Source organism: Zingiber officinale, chromosome 3B (assembly GCF_018446385.1).
Source record: "Zingiber officinale cultivar Zhangliang chromosome 3B, Zo_v1.1, whole genome shotgun sequence".
Lineage (NCBI taxonomy): Eukaryota > Viridiplantae > Streptophyta > Magnoliopsida > Zingiberales > Zingiberaceae > Zingiber > Zingiber officinale.
Window position 1 is genome coordinate 89,663,459 of NC_055991.1, and position 21,944 is coordinate 89,685,402.

A 21,944-nucleotide genomic window follows, 5' to 3' on the forward strand; every position below is an offset into this window, starting at 1 on the left:
AGGTGATGTTGGATCTCAACATTCTTGTAACTTGGGTAGTAATGATGTGTTGCTAGATACCGTTCATTACTTATGATTCTAAATGGGTTTAGGAGCATTGTCAATGTTACAAGAACCTATAGGGTCACACACAAAGGGCAATTAGATGGAGATTAAGTTTATATGATGAACCAAGAGGATTAGGTTCATAGGATGAATCAAATTGGATTAAGAGTAATCCAAATTAGATTAATTGAGTAAGACTCGATTGATTTAGACTTGAGTTAGACTTAAGTGAGGCTAGACTTGAATTAGACACTTGAATTAGACACAAGTGAGGCTTAATGATTATATTAATTGAATTTTGAATTCAATGATAAATGGTGACATTCATTGAATTATGAATTCAATTTGAATATTAGATTCAAATTTTGATTCAAATTATGAAGAGAAGAGGAGTTTCAAAATAGCCATTTAATGAAGAATGAATATTCATTAAATACTCATTAAGACTCATTAATGAGGCTCATTAATGGAGTTAATGAGCATTAAGTATTTTCATTAGATGAAAATATTTAAGCCATTTTACTCTTATTTTTCATAATGAACGGATCATCATTATTCTTCCTCTCTTCTAGCTCTCTCTCCCTCTCCTCCGTTGTCGAGCCACCCAAGAGTGCTAGCACACTCTAAGTGGTTCTTCTCCACCTATTGTCTGTGTGGATACATATAGAGGAGTGTATGCTTGACACTCTCGAGATCCGACAACCTTTTGGATGAGGGGGATAAGCGAAGGGCTTCGCAACAAGGGTAACGCTTCTTATTCATGTAGATCTAAGGTAGATCTAGGTTAGAAACTTGTACATGATTTATTTTATATATCTTCGCATGGATCTGTGGCAAGACTTCGAGGTTTCCGCAACGCAAAAAGCGGTTTTTGTGGCTCGAAAGTCCGAACACTACATATATTTGGGCTATAAAGATATCCTCCTTTATTGATTTGACAAAAAGGGTTGGGTTGATCTAATCTTGGTTGAACCCTTTGGATATTAGGTAGGAGATAACCTTTCATACCATGCCCTAGGTGCTTGCTTAAGTCGGTATAAGACTTTCTTTAACTTAAAGGCATAGTCAGGGTGATCTAAATTTTCAAAACCAGGTGGTTGTCCTATATATACTTCTTCTTTTATTAGTCAATTTAGGAAGACGGATTTGACATCCATTTGATACAGTTTGAACCCTTTATGGGTTGCATAACTGAGTAACATTCTAATGGACTCTAGTCTAGCTACTGGGGCATAAGTTTCATCATAGTCAAATCCCTATACTTGACTAAACCCTTTAGCAACTAACCTAGATTTATTTCTAGTAATTTCTCTAGTTTCGGTTAATTTATTTCTAAACACCCATTTTGTTTCTATTATGTTTTTATTTTTGGGTGGTGGTACTAAGTCCCAAACCTCATTTCTCTCAAATTGAGTTAGTTCCTCTTGCATAGCTATGACCCAGTCTGGGTCAAGTAAAGATTCTGCTATGATTTTGGGTTCAATTTTTTAAATTAGAGAGATTTGACTTAGGTTTCTAAAGGATGACCTAGTCTGAACCCTTAGGTCTAGATCACCAATTATTTGATCAATTGGATGATTTGGGTTGACTCTTATGATTCCAGGAGGTTGATTCACTTGAGGTTGATCTTCCTCTTCGTGATTTAAATCTTCACTGGTTCCCTCGTGATTATTGTTGCCTTGAATAAAATCAATTGGCTGAATTTGGGTTTGTTCTAGGTTTTGGTTGAATTCCTTGAATTTTACATTTGTGATTTCTTCAATTCTTAGTGTAACTTTATTATATATTCTATAACCTCTACTATTTAGTGAGTATCCTATAAAGATTCCATTTTTTATTTTAGAAGTAAATTTTTCTAAGTGTTCTCTTGTGTTTAGTATAAAGACTGGGCATCCAAATACTTTAAAGTATTTTATATTGGGTTGTTTATTATAATATATTTCAAAGAGGGTTTTGTTATGTATTTTATTTATTGTGGTTCTATTTTACACATAACAGGCTGTACTAACAACTTCTGCCCAAAAGTATTTTGGTAAATTATATTCATTTAGCATTGTCCTAGAAGCTTCAAGTAGAGTTCTATTTTTTCTTTCTACAATTTCATTTTATTGAGGTGTTTTAGGACATGAAAATTCATAATGATATCCATTTTCAAGACAAAATTTGTTAAAATTATGATTTTTAAATTCACCCCCGTTGTCACTTCTAATTCTTTTAATTTTAAGGTCTTTTTCATTTTCAACTTGTTTGCAACAATTTGTAAAGATTTCAAAAGTTTCATCCTTATTTTTTAAAAATTTTACTCATGTGAACCTAGAATAGTCGTCTATTATTACTAGACAATATAAACTTCCATTTATGGATTTGACCCCATGAGAGTCAAATATGTCTAAGTGTAAAAGTTCTAGTATAGTGTTTGTTTGAAGTTGATTAGTTGGTTTGTGAGTGGATTTTATTTGCTTTTCTTGTTGACAAGCATTACATATTGTTGAGTCTAAGTTAGCTAATTTTGGTAATATTCTAACTAATCCATTTAATTTTCTTATATTTTTAAAGTTTGTGTGTGACAATCTTCTATGCCATAACCAAGTTTCTTCTTTTTGTGTTAAGTAATACTTAAGTGAAGAAGTGGTTAGTGTAGGATCGAAAAGAATTTAGATATCTCCACAATGACATGATATTGTCCACTTTGGGCCTAAGCCCTCATGGTTTTGCTCTTGGGCTCTACCCAAAAGGCCTCATGTCAATGGAGATATCTTTCTCTTATAAACTCATGATCTTTTCCATGTGTTTTCAATATGGGACTATGTTTGCAACCTTGCAACCCCAACAATCCCCCCCTCAAACAAAGGACCATGGGCTTCCCACGTCCGATCCTTGACCCACCAGGTCTTCCTGCCCCTCGGTCTACCCGACCTACTAGGACTTCCTGCCCCTCGGTCTACCCGACCTACTAGGACTTCCTTGCCTAGCCGCAACTAGGACTTCCTGCCCCTCGGTCCACCCGACCTACTAGGACTTCCTGCCTGGTGTCTGGTCCTCTTGATCCGAACATAGGAGCCCCCACTTTCTTTGTTCGAGGTCAATATTGTACTCACATGGTTCAATTAGACCATAGCTCTTGTGCACAGTCGGTGGTTAAACCTTCTGGCAGTCCGGGCTCTGATACCAATTGTAGGATCGAAAAGAATTTAGATATCTCCACAATGACATGATATTGTCCACTTTGGGCCTAAGCCCTCATGGTTTTGCTCTTGGGCTCTACCCAAAAGGCCTCATGTCAATGGAGATATCTTTCTCTTATAAACTCATGATCTTTTCCATGTGTTTTCAATATGGGACTATGTTTGCAACCTTGCAACCCCAACAGTTAGGTTAATTGCATAGATGTTGTCTCTTCAAAACCCTTTTAGACTTATTGTAGGGTTATCTAAGTACTTGATTAAGCATTCCGAATATAAGAACCTAACCTTATATCCAGTGTCACTTAATTGACTAATACTAAGAAGGTTATACTTGAAATTTTCAACAAGTAACACATTTGTAATAATAAAGTTAGTTTTAAGTTCAATATTACCTATGCTGATTACCTTAAGTTTGCCATTGTTCCCAAAGGCAACTGTTCCTAAGCTTTTGTAGGTAAGTGAGTGAATTTGGTGTGATCTCCAATCATATGTTTGGAGCAACCACTGTCCAAGATCCACTTGGTTTCCTACAATAGGTAGGAGTTAGGGTTAGTCTGAATTTGATTTTACTTGAAATGATTCTTAAGTTTAATTGTTTGGTTAAGAATAATTTCTAAGTTAAAAAGATTTAAAATAATTTTTAAGTTTAAACATAATTTTTAAGTTAAAATGATTTAAAATAATTTTTAAGTTTAAAATAAATTTTTAAGTTAAAAATAATTTTTTAAGTTAAAAAAATTAAAATAATTTTTAATTTTAAAATAATATTTAAGTTAAAAATATTTAAAATATTTTTTTAAGTTTAAAAATAATTTTTAAGTTAAAAAGATTTAAAATAATTTTTTAAGTTTAAAAAAAAATAATTTTTTAAGTTTAAAAAAAAATAATTTTTTAAGTTTAAAAAAAATAATTTTTAAGTTAAAAAAAATTAAAATAATTTTTAAGTTTAAAATAATTTTTAAGTTAAAAAGATTTAAAATAATTTTTTAAGTTAAAATAATTTTTAAGCTGAACCTTTTTATTATTATTAATATTATTATTTAAATAATTTTGAAATTGAATTTTTAATTTAATTTAATTTAAGTTAAGTTAATTTAAATTTGATTTTGGTCTTTAGTCATCTCACCCAATCTAAATTTTTAATCAGGGAATCTATAATTTTGTAAGATCAGTTAAATTTGATTTTTAAGGTTTGGTTTAACTTTGTGTTAGATTCAGATTTATTTTTGGGCTCAACAAACATACATTCTTTGGATAAACTTCTGGGCTATGGTGAGTCACTTGGACATCATTAGAATAATCATGCCTTCGAGGTTTTCCAAATAGTCCTATCCACTGAACTTAATACAAAACCTTGGTCTAACTGGTTAGGATCCGTAAGGGATATCTTCGGTTAGTTCCACTAAACCAAATGCACCAGGTCGAAGTCATATCATCCTAGACATGCATAGACAAAGTTTCCCTAACATACTATCATCCAAAACTTCACCAATACCGTTGGTCAAGTTAAACTGTTGTCCCCTTAAACTAGTCATAATTACCCTGCCGGGTAGGTTAGTTATTGGTTACCTTGTCGAGTAAGTTAGTTTTGGAGGTGTTAGCTATTCTGGAGTCTCCCTTTGAATTATTGATCCGATTTAGGTTTTAGTTTTGGGTTTATGTCAATTACTTTTATAATTATATTTAACTTGATGATAGTCTGATTTTTGGTAGGTTCTAAAGTTTATTTTTGGTTTGGTTGGTCTAGGTTTATATTTTGGATTTTGATTTGGTTTATTTGATTTTGCATAATATATTTTATCTTTGGGTATATAATATTGGTTAATTCCTACTTGCGTGGTTAAGCACGCTTTCGAAACCCAAGCTTTAGTTTGTTGTTTATGTTGAGTTATTAGTGATATAAATGTTTTGTTTGAGCTTGACTTGTAACCAAGTCCGGTTTTATTTTAAACGGCTTTTTGACTATTTAAAATAAGATCTAAATTTTTTGATCTAGTTGTAAATTTTTCTAAAATCCCTTTTAATTTATTAATTTCTATTTTTAGTGTTGAATTTTCCTCCTCAAGTGTTAAATCTTGAGTTGGATTAAAATTTATAATTTGTTCCTTGAGGTTTTGGTTTTTCTTAAGGAGCAATTTATTTTCATTTTCAATTACAGTTAATTTTTTATCTAAACAAGCAATGACTTTGAAAATTTTCTTATTTAGACTAAGGTATACCTCTTCGGGGCCTTCGGAAACGAGTACGGACTCGTGGCTCCATTCGGATTTGGACCCGTCTTCCGATTCTTCCTCTGATTCTGACTCGTGGGCTATCAACGCGAAGTGGCTTTGGTGCCTCTGCTCCTCGGCTTCTAACTCTTCTGAAGACGAGTCGTCCCATGTTGCTTTGAGAGTCTTCTTCTTGGTTGTCTTTGACTTGTCGCTCTTCAACTTCGGGCACTCGTTCTTGTAGTGATCTTTCTTGTTGCACCCGAAGCAAGTCACGTTCCTTGGTTCAATTGGGGAGTTGATCTTCTGCAGGTCTTTTCTGCTGAAGTTCCTCTTCCTCCTGGTGAACATCCTCCTTACAAGGTTCACCAGGTACTCTTTGTCTTCAGAATCTTAGTCGGACTCATCTTCAGGTTCAGGCTTGACCTTTGTCTTTTCTTTGGAGGAACCTGCAAACAAAGTGATACCTTTCTCGGTTCTGGCGTTAGTTTGCTCATGTAACTCAAGTTCGCAAAATAACTCGTCTAATTCTAACTTTGAGAGATTCTTCGAAATCTTGTAAGCATCCACAATGGATGCCCACAATGCATTTCATGGAAACACGTTTAGAGCGTATTAGAAAATAATTATTATAAGTAAATAGTTATTTATTTTCTAGTTATTAGGGAATGGTTATTATTAGAAAATAGTTATTTGTTTCATAGTATTAGAGAATAATTATTATTAGGAAATACTTATTATTTTCCTAATTTATGTATTTTTCTATTTTCATTTGTAATGGTATTTATATATATCATATGCTATCATTAACAATATGTGTGAATTCTATCGTCAATATGGTATCAAAGCTAAGCTTAACAGCAACCCTTTTTTTTCTTCTCTATCTTTCTTTCTTTTCTCCACAATACCTACCAGCCGCCTTCTACAATGGCTGCCACCAATGACATCAACCGTCGGCTCCAACCGTCTTCTATAATGGTTGCTGCCGACGACATCACTCGGCGGCTTTCTCTCACAAATTCTTGTAATCGGTATTCAAACTATCGTGGTGGTCGCCAGCAAATTCCGCCTATATCTCATTAGCCACGTATGTCTACTCCTGTGCTATCTGTGCGTCCTCCTGCACATCTAGCTGTGTGCAGTCCCAATCGTTATCTTGGGCGATGTCAGATTTGTGGTGTCCAAGGTCACTATGCTCGCTAGTGTGGTCATATGACTGCCTCGATGCTTGCTCTGCTTCCACTAGCTCCTCCGCATGCTCTGCGTCCCACGTATAGTGCACCGTTTGCACATACTGCCGTTCATTATACACATTCGTCTGATTCTCGGGAATGGGTTGTTGACTCTAGCGCCTCTCATCATGTCACCACTGATCTCGCTACTCTCTCGTTGCATGAGGCTTACTCTGGGAATGATAGAATCGTCATTGGTGATGATTTTATACTACCTATTACACACACTGGTTCTTTCTTTTTCTCTACTCCATCTTTCCTTTTAGTTTCTCCAATGTTTTATTTGTGCCATCTATGTCAAAAAATTTGATTTCTATTGCAGCACTTTATGCTACTAATCCTGTTATATTTCTTTTCTTTGATTCCTATTTTTAGGTGTTGGATCGTCGTACAGGAGCGACACTGGTCAACGGGGTCCATAGAGATGGTGTCTATTACTGGCCAAAATTTATATCTACGCCATCATTGCCTTCCACCTTTTCTATATCTGTCTCGCCATCTATTTTCTTATGACATAATCATTTAGGTCATCCGTCATTAGATGTTTTGCAACATTTTTTTTTATCTTTGGGTCTTTTGTTTTATGCGAATACTTTATCTAATTTTTCATGTACTTCATGCAATATTAATAAGAGTCATAAATTTCCCTTTCATAAATCTAGTATTTCGTCTCGTGGTCCTTTGGATATTATCTTTTCTAATGTTTGGGCATCTCCGTATGACTCGTCCTAATATTTCCTTTGCGGTCAACAAGCTTTCACAGTTTATACATGCTCCGTCAGAGATGCATTGTGGTGTTGTGAAGCATCTACTTCGGTATCTCAATAGTACTAGAGATCTTGGCATTCGTCGTCTTGCGGATACACCTTTTACTCTTTATAGTTTCTGCGATACAGACTGGGCAGGAGATCCAGATGATTGGTGTTCTACGGGTGCATTTATTATTTTTCTATGTGTTAATCCAGTTTCCTGGAAATCTACCAAACAACGCATGGTTGCACGCTCTTCGACTGAGGTTGAATATCGTGCCATTGCCTCTGTAGCAACTGAGATCCAATGGATTAAGTCACTTTTGATAGATCTACTTCTTCCGGTTACCACGCCTGCTGTGCTTTTTACTAATAATTTGGATGTCACGTATCTTTCAGCTAATCCTGCTTTTCACTCTCGGATGAAGCATCTAGCTATTGACTATCACTTTGCTCATGATCTGGTGCAGGCCTCCGAACTACAAGTTACTCATATTCATGCTGAGGATCAGTTGGCTGATGCACTTACAAAGTCGCTTTCTCAACCTCGGTTGTTTTCTATTTGCAGTAAGATTGGTGTCATTTCTGGGACACCATCTTGAGAAGGCGTATTAGGAAATAATTATTATAAGTAAATAGTTATTTATTTCCTAGTTATTAGGAAATAATTATTATTAAAAAATAGTTATTTGTTTCCTAGTTATTAGAGAATAATTATTATTAGGAAATACTTATTGCTTTCCTAATATATGTATTTTCCTATTTTCACTTGTAATGGTATTTATATATATCATATGCTATCATTAATAATATGTGTGAATTCTATCGTCAATAGAGCGTACCTGATTAAGTCGCGATTCTCCATTTGGTAGCATATTGCGTGAAGTCCATTGAGGATGTCTTTGATCCTCGCATGGAGCTGACTTGCCATTTCTTCTTCCTGCATTTTAATATTAAAGAGTTTATTTAAAAGAGGGTCACATTTAGTTATCTTGGCGTCACTTGTTCCTTTGTGTAGTTCGACTAGCTTGTCCCATAATTCCTTCGCATTTTGCTATTGGCCCACTCGGTTCAGCTCTTCCCTCGTCAGTCCGTATTGCAGCGAGTTAAGGGCTTTGAAGTCCGTTGAGGCTTTTTTTTTCATGTTCGGAGTCCATTGTTCCGGATCTAGTGGATTTCTGGAGTTGTCGGCTGACACCTTGTATCCTCTGGTGACGCTGAACCACTGGTCGAAATCGATCTTCAGATAGATCTCCATTCGCTTCTTCCAATAAGGAAAATCATCACCATTGAATAGAGGGGGATGGACTGTGCTGAAGCCTTCGATTTGAGACATTTTACCTTGTACACAAACAAATAAGGAAACAAAAACAATCCTAAGACTTGGTCTTGGATTAGTTGTGCGGGATTAAATAAAAAGTTTAAAACTGAATTAGTGTTGCACCAGTTCAGCTTAATTGCTAGAAAGATCTTTCAAAAAGGTAATAATACCAGTTTGGATTATAACGTAAAACTTAAAGCCAAAAGAAAGAAAAAAAGATTTGAAAAAAAAATTCATCCCCTTGTCTGATTGGTGGTTGCACCAAACCAGAGCGGTACCTGCTCTGATACCACTTGTTGGATTGTGAAAGTCGATAGAAGGGGGGTGAATATCGATCAGGAAATTTTAAGCGAGTACGCAGCAAAAAGTGAAAATAAAACAATGTTAACACAAACCAATTTACATAGTTCGGAGCCTTGGTCGACTCCCACTCCAAGGCCCGCACTCATCGAGTGCTTTCGTTGGGAAATCACTAATAGTTTGTAAAAAGGTTTACAAAGTTGAGTACAAGAACTATAAAAAATGAACAATACCGACAACAATAAATAGAACTTGAGCCACAGGTTGTTGGAGAAGCAGCGTTGCAGGAGCATAGCGCAGTAGAGTAGATGTAGGTGTTGTTCTTTGCTTCAGGACTCACCCTCCTTATATAGGAGGCTCCGGGTGTCTGGATCCCTTTCGGGCGCCTGGATCCCTTCTGGGTGCTTGGACCGTGACGTAGCCCAGCCAACCAGTGAGCTCCACATGCGACGACTGCGTCAGGATGAAATTTGCCTTCCGGGTGCCCGGAACAGTTCCGGGCACCGGACCAACTCAGGGCGCCCAGATCCCTTCCGGGCGCCCGGACCACCTTTCTTCATAATGTCCTTCTCCTGCAAGAAAGAGTTAGTCCAAGCCAAAGATAATAGTTTAAACTACCCTGCAAAACAGAAGTTAGCACAATAGAAGAAGATGAGTAATTAGATTCTGTCTCACCGAGACCGAAATCTAGTCAAGATCTCAATTTAGAGTTCCGAAATGGTTCTAAGTTGGATCAGAGCCTAAGTTCCCTAACTAGGAACGTGTCCTCACCAAGTCACTCTCCTCCAATGACTTACCTTAACTTACCTGCCAGACGTCCGGTCAGTCTGTCGACCTATCTGGACTTCGTGGCAGCTATAAGGTTAGCCTGTCGACCTAGCTGAACTTTGTGCCATACATCTGGTCAGCCCGTTGACTAGTCTGGGCTTCATGCCAGCTATCAGGTTGACCCGTTGACCTAGCTGGACTTCGTGTCAGACATCCGGTCAGCCCGTCGATGAATCTAGGCTTCTCCTGCACACTTAGTTAAAGTGTTAGATCACAATGAAACTACTTAACCTACTTTGTCATTCATCAAAATCTGGGTTAGACCGTTAGTGCTAACCGCACCAACACCTTTCACTCTTGACCTGCTCAAAGCTTCCCTTTAATGACTTGCTTCGATCCTCTAAGACTTTTTCACTACATAGGATTCACTCTCCCATGATTTTGGCTAAGCATTAAGTTACTCTTGACCTTTTTGGACTTTTCGTAGGGTTCACTCCCCACGAGATTTATGCCAACCATTTAGTTACCTTGACCTTCTTAAACTTTTCACCACCTCGGGTTTACTCTTAGATTTTTGTCAAGCATCCGATCACCCTTGACCTTCTTAAACTTTTCACTTAGAGTTTACTCCTCTAGGAGCCCATCGGGTCACCCTTGACCTGATCATATGGATCGATTTGGATCATGACTTTGATACTATTTATTAGGACCAAAAGAATTTATATATCTTCATAATAGTATGATATTGTCCACTTTGGGTCAAAATCAGCATAAATTAGTTTTGGGGCTCTACTTAAAATGTCTTATACCAATAAAAATATTTTCCATTTTTAAATGTATGATTTTTTTTCCATATATTTTCAATGTGAAATTTTAATTGTATTCTCAATAATACCAAACTTGCTCATGAACGTTTAATTCATTTATAACATTATATACATCAAATTAGTTTGCTTCAAAGACTCAATTTCTATTTATTAGTGTAATCAACCTCTAGGATTTTGATGTTTGATAATGTACCTAAGTCTAGTCAGTTTGACCAAGGGTTGATATAAATAGGACTTGATGTTTGGAAGAGAGAAGTCTAGTCAGGACTAGATGACTAGCAAGAGTAAGCCTTAATCGGAGGTTAGGAAGGTGAGAAGTCTATTGAGTAACTAGTCCTAACTGGATGTTAGGCAAGGAGAAGTCATAGTGAGTGAAGCTAGGCCCTAGTGAGTGAAGCTAGGTGGTTAAAGTCCTACTGAGTGAAGCCAGATGGTAAAAGTCTTAGTGAGTGAAGATTGGTAAGTCCTGGTGAGTGAAGCTATACTCTAGTGAGTGAAGCTAGGTGGTTGAAATCTTGGTGAGTAAAATTAGGTGGTGAAATTACTAGTGAGTAAAGCTAGGCCTTAGTGAGTGAAGTTAGGTGGTTGAAGTCCTGGTGAGTAAAGCTAGACGGTGAAAGTCCTAGTGAGTGAAGTTAGATGGTGAAAGTCCTAGTAAGTGAAGTCAGTGTTAGAAGCAATCTTGAGGGTCTGGTGTGACAATGAATTTTGATGTTTGAGAAAAAGGTTTAAATTAGATTTAACCTTATATTTGATATGTGTATTTGAGTTGTGCAGGTTGTAGGATGCATATATAACTTAGCTTGATGGCTTTGGGTCTAATGAAGGATGGAGCATCTGAGGGACCGTGGACAAGGCATCAAGGATAAGCCTAGTGAAGCGTACTTCGAGGCATATGCGAAGGATGATATTGGGACAAGACATGGGTTTGAATGCATCTGAAAGACGAGAGACAAAGGAAGAAGACAAGAGGTCAAGGTTGCGAAGAAGAGTCAAGTGAGTCGTGAGGGACTGAGTATGAGAGAAATATACTCAGAAAGGGAAATCCTAGGTTTAGGATTTTACCAGTCAGCTGGTGATGGCATCAGTCGATTGGGGTAAGGAACAAAATGTTTATATTCCCGATAGCTGAAAGGATTAGTCGGCTGGTGGTGACATCAATCGACTGGTAAAGAGCCTTTGGCAGAATCATGGGTTCTACGAAGGACCATTGGCCAACACTAGTCGACTGGTGATAGCATCAGTCAACTGGTAACGGTAAAATCAACTCCCAAGTTCTATATAATAGACCTTGGGGTGATTGGCCTTGTTTGATGAAATTAGTGGTGGTTAAACCTAATTAGTAGTCACTGAGTTCTCATGTGTTCTTTTTGTTCTAAGTGTTCTTGGTTGGTATTGCGGTGAGGTTTCTCCATTCATAAGGAGGCTTGAGCTAGCCAGAGTCTGCTGAGAACTAATACACCGACAGTAAGGATCGTCCACCTTACAGACAGCCGTGGAGTAGGAGCAAGTTATCTCTGAACCATGTAAATCAATGTGTAGTGGTTTGTTTTCTTGTCTTTGTAGTTTAGTTTTCATAATCATATTTGTATTGTTTGTATTCCATGTGTAGTGGTTTGTTTTCTTGTCTTTGTAGTTTAGTTTTCATATTCATATTTGTATTGTTTGTATTCCACTGTGCTAACGAATACGTAGGAAAGCGATTTGGGGTAACGAGCTATTCAACCCCATTTTCTAGCTGGCCACTTATCGTCAACAAGTGGTATCAGAGTGAGGTCGCTCTCTGTCGGGCTAACCACCGAGGAAGCTAAGGATGACCGACTTGATTGTTCCACTAAAGTATGAAGGAAGAAGTTTATGGGACATCACCTTTTGGATGGTGAAAATGAAATTTTTTTTTTAGACGGATTAAGGCACCATGATGGTTGTTGAGGAGCCATTTAAAGTCTCAAGAGACAAGAAAGGGAAGAGACTCCGACCACATTATTGGACGGAAGAGCAACTCTCATGATCAAAGGTAAATTCAAAGGTAATATCAATTTTAATTGATATTTTACTAAATGACGTTATGAGTCGCGTAGGTGAATATGCGAATGCCCATGATTTGTGGAGCAAAGTGAAGAACCTATGCCTACACATGAAGAGGAGAAGTCTGAAGAAAAGGACGTAGTGGCTCAAGTAGAGATGGAGCAACCGGAAGTTGACTTATGTTCAACATCTGAGGAGGAGAAGGATGAGGAAATGTCATCCATAAGTCTAAATGAAGAAACATTATCAAAGGTTGAAGAAGAAGCCAAAACGGATGAAGAAGAGGTCTTGGAAGTAGTCAACCTAGCTAGCACCTCCACCAAAGTGAAGTCAAAGGACCACCTCATATGCTTCAGGTGTAATGAGAAGGGACAATACAAGAGTAGGTGTCTAGTGGGTAAGAAAAGGGTAACTCTGAAACCCAATTAAGTTATTTTAAATACTAACATGGGTTGTAGGAATGAAAAAGCGCTAAAAAGGAGAATGCATATAGCATGCTTCACATGTGAGTAGAAGGGCCACTACCACACTAAATGCCCTAAGAAATGGGAGATCAAGAAGCTAGAGCATTGGAAGAAATGAGAGAAGAAGAAAAGATCAAATCAAGAGGGAGATTCAAGGGTAAGGGAGGTATACCCTAATTAGAAGTATAATTCAAATTCTCATTCTTCCATGAATGCTAGGAGAAATAATTTTATTAATCATAGTATGCCCATGCATAATTTTGGTGTTAAATATCATGATAGAAGTAGGGCAAATGTTGAAATCAACCCTAAGGTACCTATGCATGATAAACCTAGACATGTTAGATTCTCATTACCTAAGGAGAAGAAGGTAATGGAGAACCTAGGCATTAATCCTAAGAAAGGGAGACATATATCTAGAAAAATGGATAGGTTTAGGAATGTCCAAGATGGACAAGTCAATTCTTGAATTAGGAGTCTAGAAAAGGAAAATCAAGCTTTGAAAGAAAATCTTGATAATTTAGAGAAAACCTTAGAAAAATTCAATGTTGGATCTAAAAGGTTAGGTATGGTGCTGGGTATTCAAAGACCCAACCATGATAGATCGGGTTTAGGATACCAATCTAGTTTCTCCAAGGCCAAAAAGTGATCATATGCTAGGGTGGCAAATGATAATGGCAAGGGAGAGTCATCCAAATCCAATGAGAAGAAATATGCTAGGGTTTCATATAATTATGGCAAGGATAATGTGTCCAAAGTTAAGAAGATAAGGAAATCTTCTAAGGGACATCATTGTGGTTTAGCTACAATAGATGAGTCACCTAGAGAGGTGGCTAAGGTTAAGAGCTCTAGGGGAACCTCAAAGAGTCAATTTGGGACCCATGACTAATGAATCTCAAGTGGATATTACTTGAGAGTCTAGATAGGTCATGGAATGCGCCAAAATAGTTTGGAAACGGACTTGAATCTCAAATAAAGGGAATTGACATAATTGAGTTGAGTTCATGCATGAAAATATAACATTGGGGGTCATATGACATGAAAATTGATTTTTGATGTATAGATGTCATATAAACTAATGCTAGGAATGCATATGGTTAGTATGTACAAATACATCAAGAGGAAGCCAAAACTAGGACTTTAGGGCAATTATCAATTGAACCATTTAGATAGTTTTGGGTTTTGTGTTAATCTTAGGATATGAGATATGTACATTTTTAAATATATTTTTCTCAAATAGATATGGGTAAAATAGATCTCTTGATAAAATTTAGGGATTTTTAGATGTAGGGATTTTCAGTGCATTTCTGAAGTTGGGTTAGAAATACTATTTAGGATGAAAATAGGGTGGCAGTCAACTGATGCAGATGTCAGTTGATTGGTAACAGTATTTATCGAACATAGAATGATTCTGTGAGTTGAATTTGATAAGGGTGATCGACTGGGGTATAGGGCAGTCGACTGATACAAGTCTAAAACTATTTTTCAACATTGGGTTTGATCAAGACAACTCATACAGGTGTATATGATCCTTGGGGGATAAATACATGAGTTTAGGATCAGTTTAGATTATCAAGTTTTGACAATTGGTATATTGTTGGAAGCTTTTTGATATTAGACAAAGGGAGAGAAGTAAGGTTTAAGTGAAAACCCATAAATACCTTTGCAGTGAGAAATTTATAGCTCAATGGGGAGCTTAGGTGTAGGGGGAGCCTTGTGATAGGTTCTTAAATATCCTTGTGGTAAAATTTCTAGCTCAATGGGGAGTTTAGGTATATGGGGAGCCTTGTGATAGGTTCCAATGCATGTTACATATTTCCTTGGCGGTGTAAGTGTAAGTGAGTCTTGGCAATGTAAGTTCAAGTGTGACTTTGCATGGTTGATTGCTATTATGTTTTCCCTAAATTAAGAATATTGTCAAATATCAAAAAGGGGAAGATTGTTGAAAGCAATCTTGAGGGTTTAGTGTGACCATAAATTTTGATGTTTGGCAAAGGGTTTAAGTTTAGTTTACCCTTGTTTTTGATATATGTATTGAGTTGTGTAGGTTTACAGGATACACATATAACTTAGCTTGATGGCTTCGGGTCCAGTGAAGGATGGAGCATCCAAGGGACCGTGGATAAGGTAGCAAGGGCAAGCATGCACTTCGAGGCATATGCAAAGGATGACATTGGGATAAGCCGCGGGCTTGAATGCATCCGAGGGACAAGATCTAAAGGAACAAGACTTGAAGGCAAGAGGTCAAAGCAACGAGGAAGAGTCAAGTGAGTCATGAGGGTCCGAGTGCAAGAGAAATGTACTCAGGAAGGGAAACCCTAGGTTTAAGGTTTTACCAGTCGACTGGTGATGGGATTAGTTGACTGGGGTAGGGCATAAATGTTTCTGTGACTGACGACTGAAAGGATCAGTCGACTGGTGGTGGCATTAGTCGATTGGTGGTGGCATCAGTCGACTGGTAAAGAGCCTTTGGCAAAATCACGGGTTCTACGGAGGACCGTTGGCCAACACTAATCAACTAGTGAATGCATCAGTCGACTGGTAACTGTGTTGATTTTACCAAGCTCTATCTAATAGAACTTGGGGTGGTTGACCTTGTTTGACGAAATTAGTGGTGGTTAACCCTAATTAGTAATCATTCGGTTCTCAAATTCTCTTTGTGTTCCAAGTGTTCTTGATTGGTATTGTGGTGAGGTTTCTCCACCCACAAGGAAGCTTGAGCTAGCCAGAGTTTGTCGAGGACTAATCCACCGACGGATAGGGATCATCCACCTTACGGGCAATCGTGGAATAGAAGTATGTTATCTTTGAATCACTTAATTCAACGTGTAGTAGTTTGATTTCTTGTCTTTGTAGTTTAGCTTTCATATTCGTATTTGAATTGTTTGTATTCCGCTGTGCTAACGAATACATAGGAAAGAGATTTGGAGTAATGAGCTATTCAATCCCCCATTTCTAGCTAGCCACCAATCCTCAATAGTTAGGCAATGAAAAACCCTAGGGGAAGGTAACCCTAGGTAATGAGAAGTCTTGGAGGAGTGAATTCTAAGCATGTGTGATCGAATGGTTTTCGGTCGACCATGTGCAGTCGACTGAACCAGCGAATCTTGAATTCTGTTAACACTATTTTACTTTATTATTTTATGCTAACTCAATATTGTAGGTAAGTCTTAGTGGATCAAGTTGTTCAACATTAAGCAGAACTAGAGAGAATCCAAACAAGTATGGATGACCAAATATTTGGTGGGTAAGTCAGGTAAGCAACTAGCAGAGAGAGTTCTAGTGAGGAATGAGTCCAGTGGGACTATAGGCACTTGTCCGACTTAGATTTATTTTGGAAATTCATTTCTTCTTCCTCACGTGTTGGGTAATGATTTTCTATTGTTTTAATTATTGCATAAGGAAGTGTAGGTTTGTTACACTTCCTTTCTTTTTTGTATTCGATTACTATATTAAAAGTTTATCGATAGAGAATTTTAGTAGATTATCCATCAGAAAAATTCTAAAAGGTCTGAGTCCTGGAGTAGGAGTTATCGAATATTCCGAACCAAATAAAATATCTATATACTATTTTCTATCTTTTCTTAATTTTTTTCCGCTGCAAATTTATTTTAAAAAAGAAAAGGAAAAGTTTAAAATATACATAATTCACTTTCCCTCTCAGAGCATCGATCCTACACTATTAACAGAAATAGGAGGAAAAAAATGTAAATGTTTATATTTTTATTTATACAATGGATAAGAAATTATGAGACATAAAATTTATTTCTTATTTATTATATTCAATCCTTTTCTTTTTAGTCAACATAATATAAAATTTCTTACTTCGTGCCCACAAACTCGTGCCCTACTTATGAGTTCGTTAATTGGCATCCCGTGAGCTATGGCATCCCGTGAGCTCAATGCCGGTAGAATGTAGAAATTCAAAAGAATCTTAATGAATAAGATTAAAATGCATTTGAATAAATTCAAAGGAAAGATCGTCACTTCATTATCAATTGTCACATTCGATTTAGAAATTCCTTACTACCCCAATCGATTATTGTATAATAGACAACATTCCATTCTTAGGTCAAATATTGTCAATGCATACACTTGACAACTATGTTCAACTCATAAATTCTTTACGACAAAACTCGCATTGCTACTTTATACAAAACAATTAACAAAAGTCGACTTGAATGAAAACCATTAAAAACAAAGATGATCACTATAAACAATAACACTAAGTCACATGAATACATATCATTGACCCCACAAACTGACACAATTAATACTTACATGAGGTACTACGATAATAAATCATGAGGTCAATTTTTAACGTGTGTAAAATACATCGTGGGTTATCTAATCTCCATTCAAAAGGTCATGTGCTAGGCATAACCCTCCTTAATTTATCTTTTTTTAAAAAAATGATTAACTAGACTGGACAATTCGAGTCTAGGGTGGCCAGCTTGACCCATGAAAATCTCCCACCAGCGTCATCACATACGACGGACAACCCAGAAACTCAACATCCATTAGTTTCAAGTTTCATTTAGAGAAAAAAATTTCTAAAAATATATCGTATCTAAAAATTGAACTGTGAATACCTAGAGAATAATTGAACGCTCTTACCGTTGTATCATTATCCCATAAACTAATTTATCTCCTATCTAAATTATATGAAACATTCTAAAGAGATCCTCGAATGAGGAGTGTTACCTTCTACTTTAATAAATACATCGTCATGCAGGAGTACGATGGATAAAGTTGCAAATAAAAATTAGTAGCCAGGCCAAAACATACCTCAATCTAAATGAAAGAACATGCAACTCACTAAAATTAGGGCCTTAAATGTTGGTAATTGAATCAAAATTTCACATTTAAAATATATGGAAAAAAAATTATGGATTTATTAGATAGAAAATATTTCCATTGATATGAGACCTTTATATTAGGACCTTGAGAGCTAAATCACTTCTTTGAAGTTAAATGACAGCAGAAAACCTGAAGCAAAACTTTCAATTGCTAATATCTTCGATTTTACTTGGTATTTATCTTTTTGAGGTGATTAATTTAAGGATCTAGCCCTCTCTCACAACTTCACTATGAAAACCTTATTTCCGAAGGCAAAGAAGTCTCATACAAACTCGAACACGAGAATACAATTAGAGAACACAACAAGAAACACAAACAAGATTACAAATGAAATCGAAATTAACTTTACAACAATCAACCTTACTTTGCTTACTTTTTTATTTCTTTGGTTAGTCTTGTGATGCTTGAAAAGTGTAGCAACACTTTCACCAAAACCTCAAGAACCATCTGCTTCAAATGTCCACGAAATCCCCTTTTCTATGGTTCTTTTAACGCCTCATAATTGATTAACCTCATCTCTAATCGATTGTCACGTCAGTTCATTCGTTCAAAATCTATAGAATGACTTTTTCACCTAACTAATCGATTGGTGAGTCAGACCAATCGATTCGGAAGCTTCTAATCGATTTAGAAGCTTTCTATTCTCACGAAAATATTGTCTAATCCATTACCCTCTAATCAATTGACATAACCTCAATCGATTGTCCCAATTGATTCCAAGACTTCTTGTTCTCACGCGAAAATGTCTCCAATCGATTTGCTCAGTCGATTAGTGAAGCCTGAATCATTTGCTCCAATCGATTCCAACACTTCCATTATTCTCGCGAAAACCTTTGCTAATTGATTGCCTCAATCGATTCCAAAGTCTACTGTGCTTAGTGAAAATCTCCCAATTGATTAGGGTAATCCTTGCGAGGCGTGGTGCTATTTTCACGATACAGTAAATACAAGGTTTTTGTGCCCACTAAATACTAAAAGGAAGGTAATCCTTCGTGCCCACTAAATACAGTAGACTTCGGATCGATAAATGTAAAATTTTATTTTTGTCGCAGATCGTATCCTTGCGATGCGTGGTGCTATTTGAGGACCAGAGGTGCAGCGGAAAAGGAAGCAAGATAGACGCGATGACATGAGGGTTAGCGGCACACGGAGGACAGCTATGGATGAGGCCATAATAGTTGAAAAATTAATTTTCATATTTATTGTCTTTTATGCTGTGATGTGTGTGTTGTGTTTGTGTGATGTGTTTGTGTGCTTGTGTGCATGTTAAAATTTCTCGTTTCTAAATAACTAAGTGGGAGAGGAATTATTTAAATTCCACGGTCTCCATTACTAGTTTGTAAGTGATGCATTCAAACTTGCGCGTTGGCTCTGAGTGCCTTCCTCCATAACGGATGAGTTTATGTTGTGGATCACTAGATCAAACTTCCTTTATGGATGATTATAGGAAGTTATTTAGGTGTGTGTGATCTTCTTCAACTGAAGGGACACAATCCTATTTAATGGACTAAGTATCAAGTAATGGTATACACTTAGGCGCATTTAATAGTATCCTCCCCAACGGAGTCACTGTTATTATTTGTGTGACCGAAGAAAAATCAACTATTAATTTTATTTGTCATAAAGTTAGGATGACAAGATAATAAAATTAATGGGTAAAACCTCCTCTTACAAATGTTTAAATTTGTATACGTCCACACTAACGTGACATACAAAATTCACGGTGTTTTGAGGTGTTGGTGAATTTAAATGATATTGTTTAAGAAATCAGTATTATTTTAAATTCTAAGATTTTAACCAAATATTTGATCGAAGACAGACCAACTATTAATTTTATTTGTCATAAAGTTAGGTTGACAAGATAATAAAATTAATGGGTAAAATCTCCTCTTACAAATGCTTGAATTTGTATATGTCCACACTAACGTGGCATACAAAATTCATAGTGTTTTGAGGTGTTTGTGAATTTAAATGATATTGAGGAATCAATATTATTTTAAGGTCTTGGCCAAATATTTTGTGATTTTTAGGATTTCAAATGGCTTTCAATCCCCTAGCTGTTATATTAGAAGAGAATAAACTAACAAGTCCCAATTATATTGATTGGAAACAAAAGGTGGTCTGTCCTCGCAGAATTGAGAACGATAAATGTGTAACCTATTCATTAGTTGTTGAAACATGTTTAGTGGTGTTATCTACCGGTACCTGGTATGTAGATACGGGAGCCACTGATCATGTCTGCAATTCATTGCAGGGGTTCCAAGAAACCCGACGACTACATGAATGGGAAATCACCGTCTACATGGGCAATGCTACGAAAGCGGCTGTTGCAGTGAGAGATGTTTATTTATCTTTTGATAGGAATAAAACATTGATTATGAGAAATTATCTTTACGTACCAAGTTTTAGAAAAAACTTGATTTCAGTTTCTAAACTATTTAAGGATGGATATTCTGTCTCTTTTAATGACAAAGTTGTTATCAAGAAAAATAGGGAAGTTATCTGTTCAAGTACGTTGGTTGACAATTTATATACTCTAAATCTAATAACTCTCACGATGCAACAAATGAAAATTAATAACACATCTTCTAATAAGAGAAAGCAACCTTCAGAAATGAATCAAACATATCTTTGGCATCTAAGGCTAGGTGATATTAACTTGAGTAGGATTAAAAAGTTAATAGCCAATGAAATTTTGGGTTCATTGGTGGTGGAAAACTATCTAACCTGCGAGTCTTGCTTGGAAGGAAAAATGACTAAGAGACCTTTTAAGGCTAAGGGGTATAGAGCTAAAGATGTGTTGGAATTGGTTCATTCTAATTTGTGTGGACCTATGACTATCCAGGCAAGAGGTGGTGTCAAATATTTCGTCTCTTTTATAGACGACTATTCGAGATACGGGTACATTTACTTGATGCGTCGCAAGTCTGAGTACTTTGATAAGTTCAAAGAGTACAAGGTTGATGTGGAGAAACGTCATGGTAAAAGTATCAAGACACTACGATCTGATCGTGGTGGAGAGTACCTCTTAGGAGAGTTTAGGAGTTAATTATCAGAGGCCGGGATTCAATTCCAACTGTCTGCACCTGGTACATTGCAACAGAATGGTGTGGCAGAATGAAAGAATATGACTCTTATAGAAATGGTTAGATCAATGATGAGTTATTCAGAATTACCAAATTCATTTTGGGGATATGCTCTGGAAACGGCAGAATACATTCTAAACATGGTACCTTCTAAGTCAGTACCCTTTACTCCAATAGAATTGTGGAATGGGCGTAAGCCTAGTCTGAAGCATATTCGAATTTAGGGTAATCCAGCACATGTGTTGAAGGGAAACATTGATAATTTGGAATCATGAACAGAAGTTTGCTTGCTTGTGGGTTATCCTAAAGGAATGAAAAGTGGTTTATAGTCCTAAAGATCAGAAGGTCATTGTTAGCATCAATGCCCGATTTTTAGAAGTGGACTATGTAATTGTTGGAACCCCAAGGTTGTTTTGGTGTGATCAACAAATTAAGTTAGGTCCTGTGTTGTTTTAACCTTGTGTCTAAGTGTGCAGGAGCTTAGGAGCACAGGTACTCGAGCGGAAGACGCAGCTAGCGAGAAGGACGGCATGCGTTGCGTCCGAGGGACGAGGTGCTGCGGAAGAGTACCCCGGTGGATGAGAAGGAAGCGTGCGGTGGTTCCGAGGGATGAAAGCCGGAGCGGAAGATTGCTCGGGGAGCAAGAGACGCAGCTAGCGAGAAGGTCGGCACGCGGTGCGACCGAGGGACGAAGACTGCGGATGAGTACGCTGGTGGTCGAGAAGGAAACACGCAGCGATTCCGAGGGACGAGAAGCCGGAGCGGAAGGCTGCTCGAGAAGACCGGAAGTTGGGTTCAGGTGAGCCCTTTTCCGAATAGCAGAGATCACCCAAGCGAGTGGATCTGGAGGAGAAGAACCGGACCAAGGC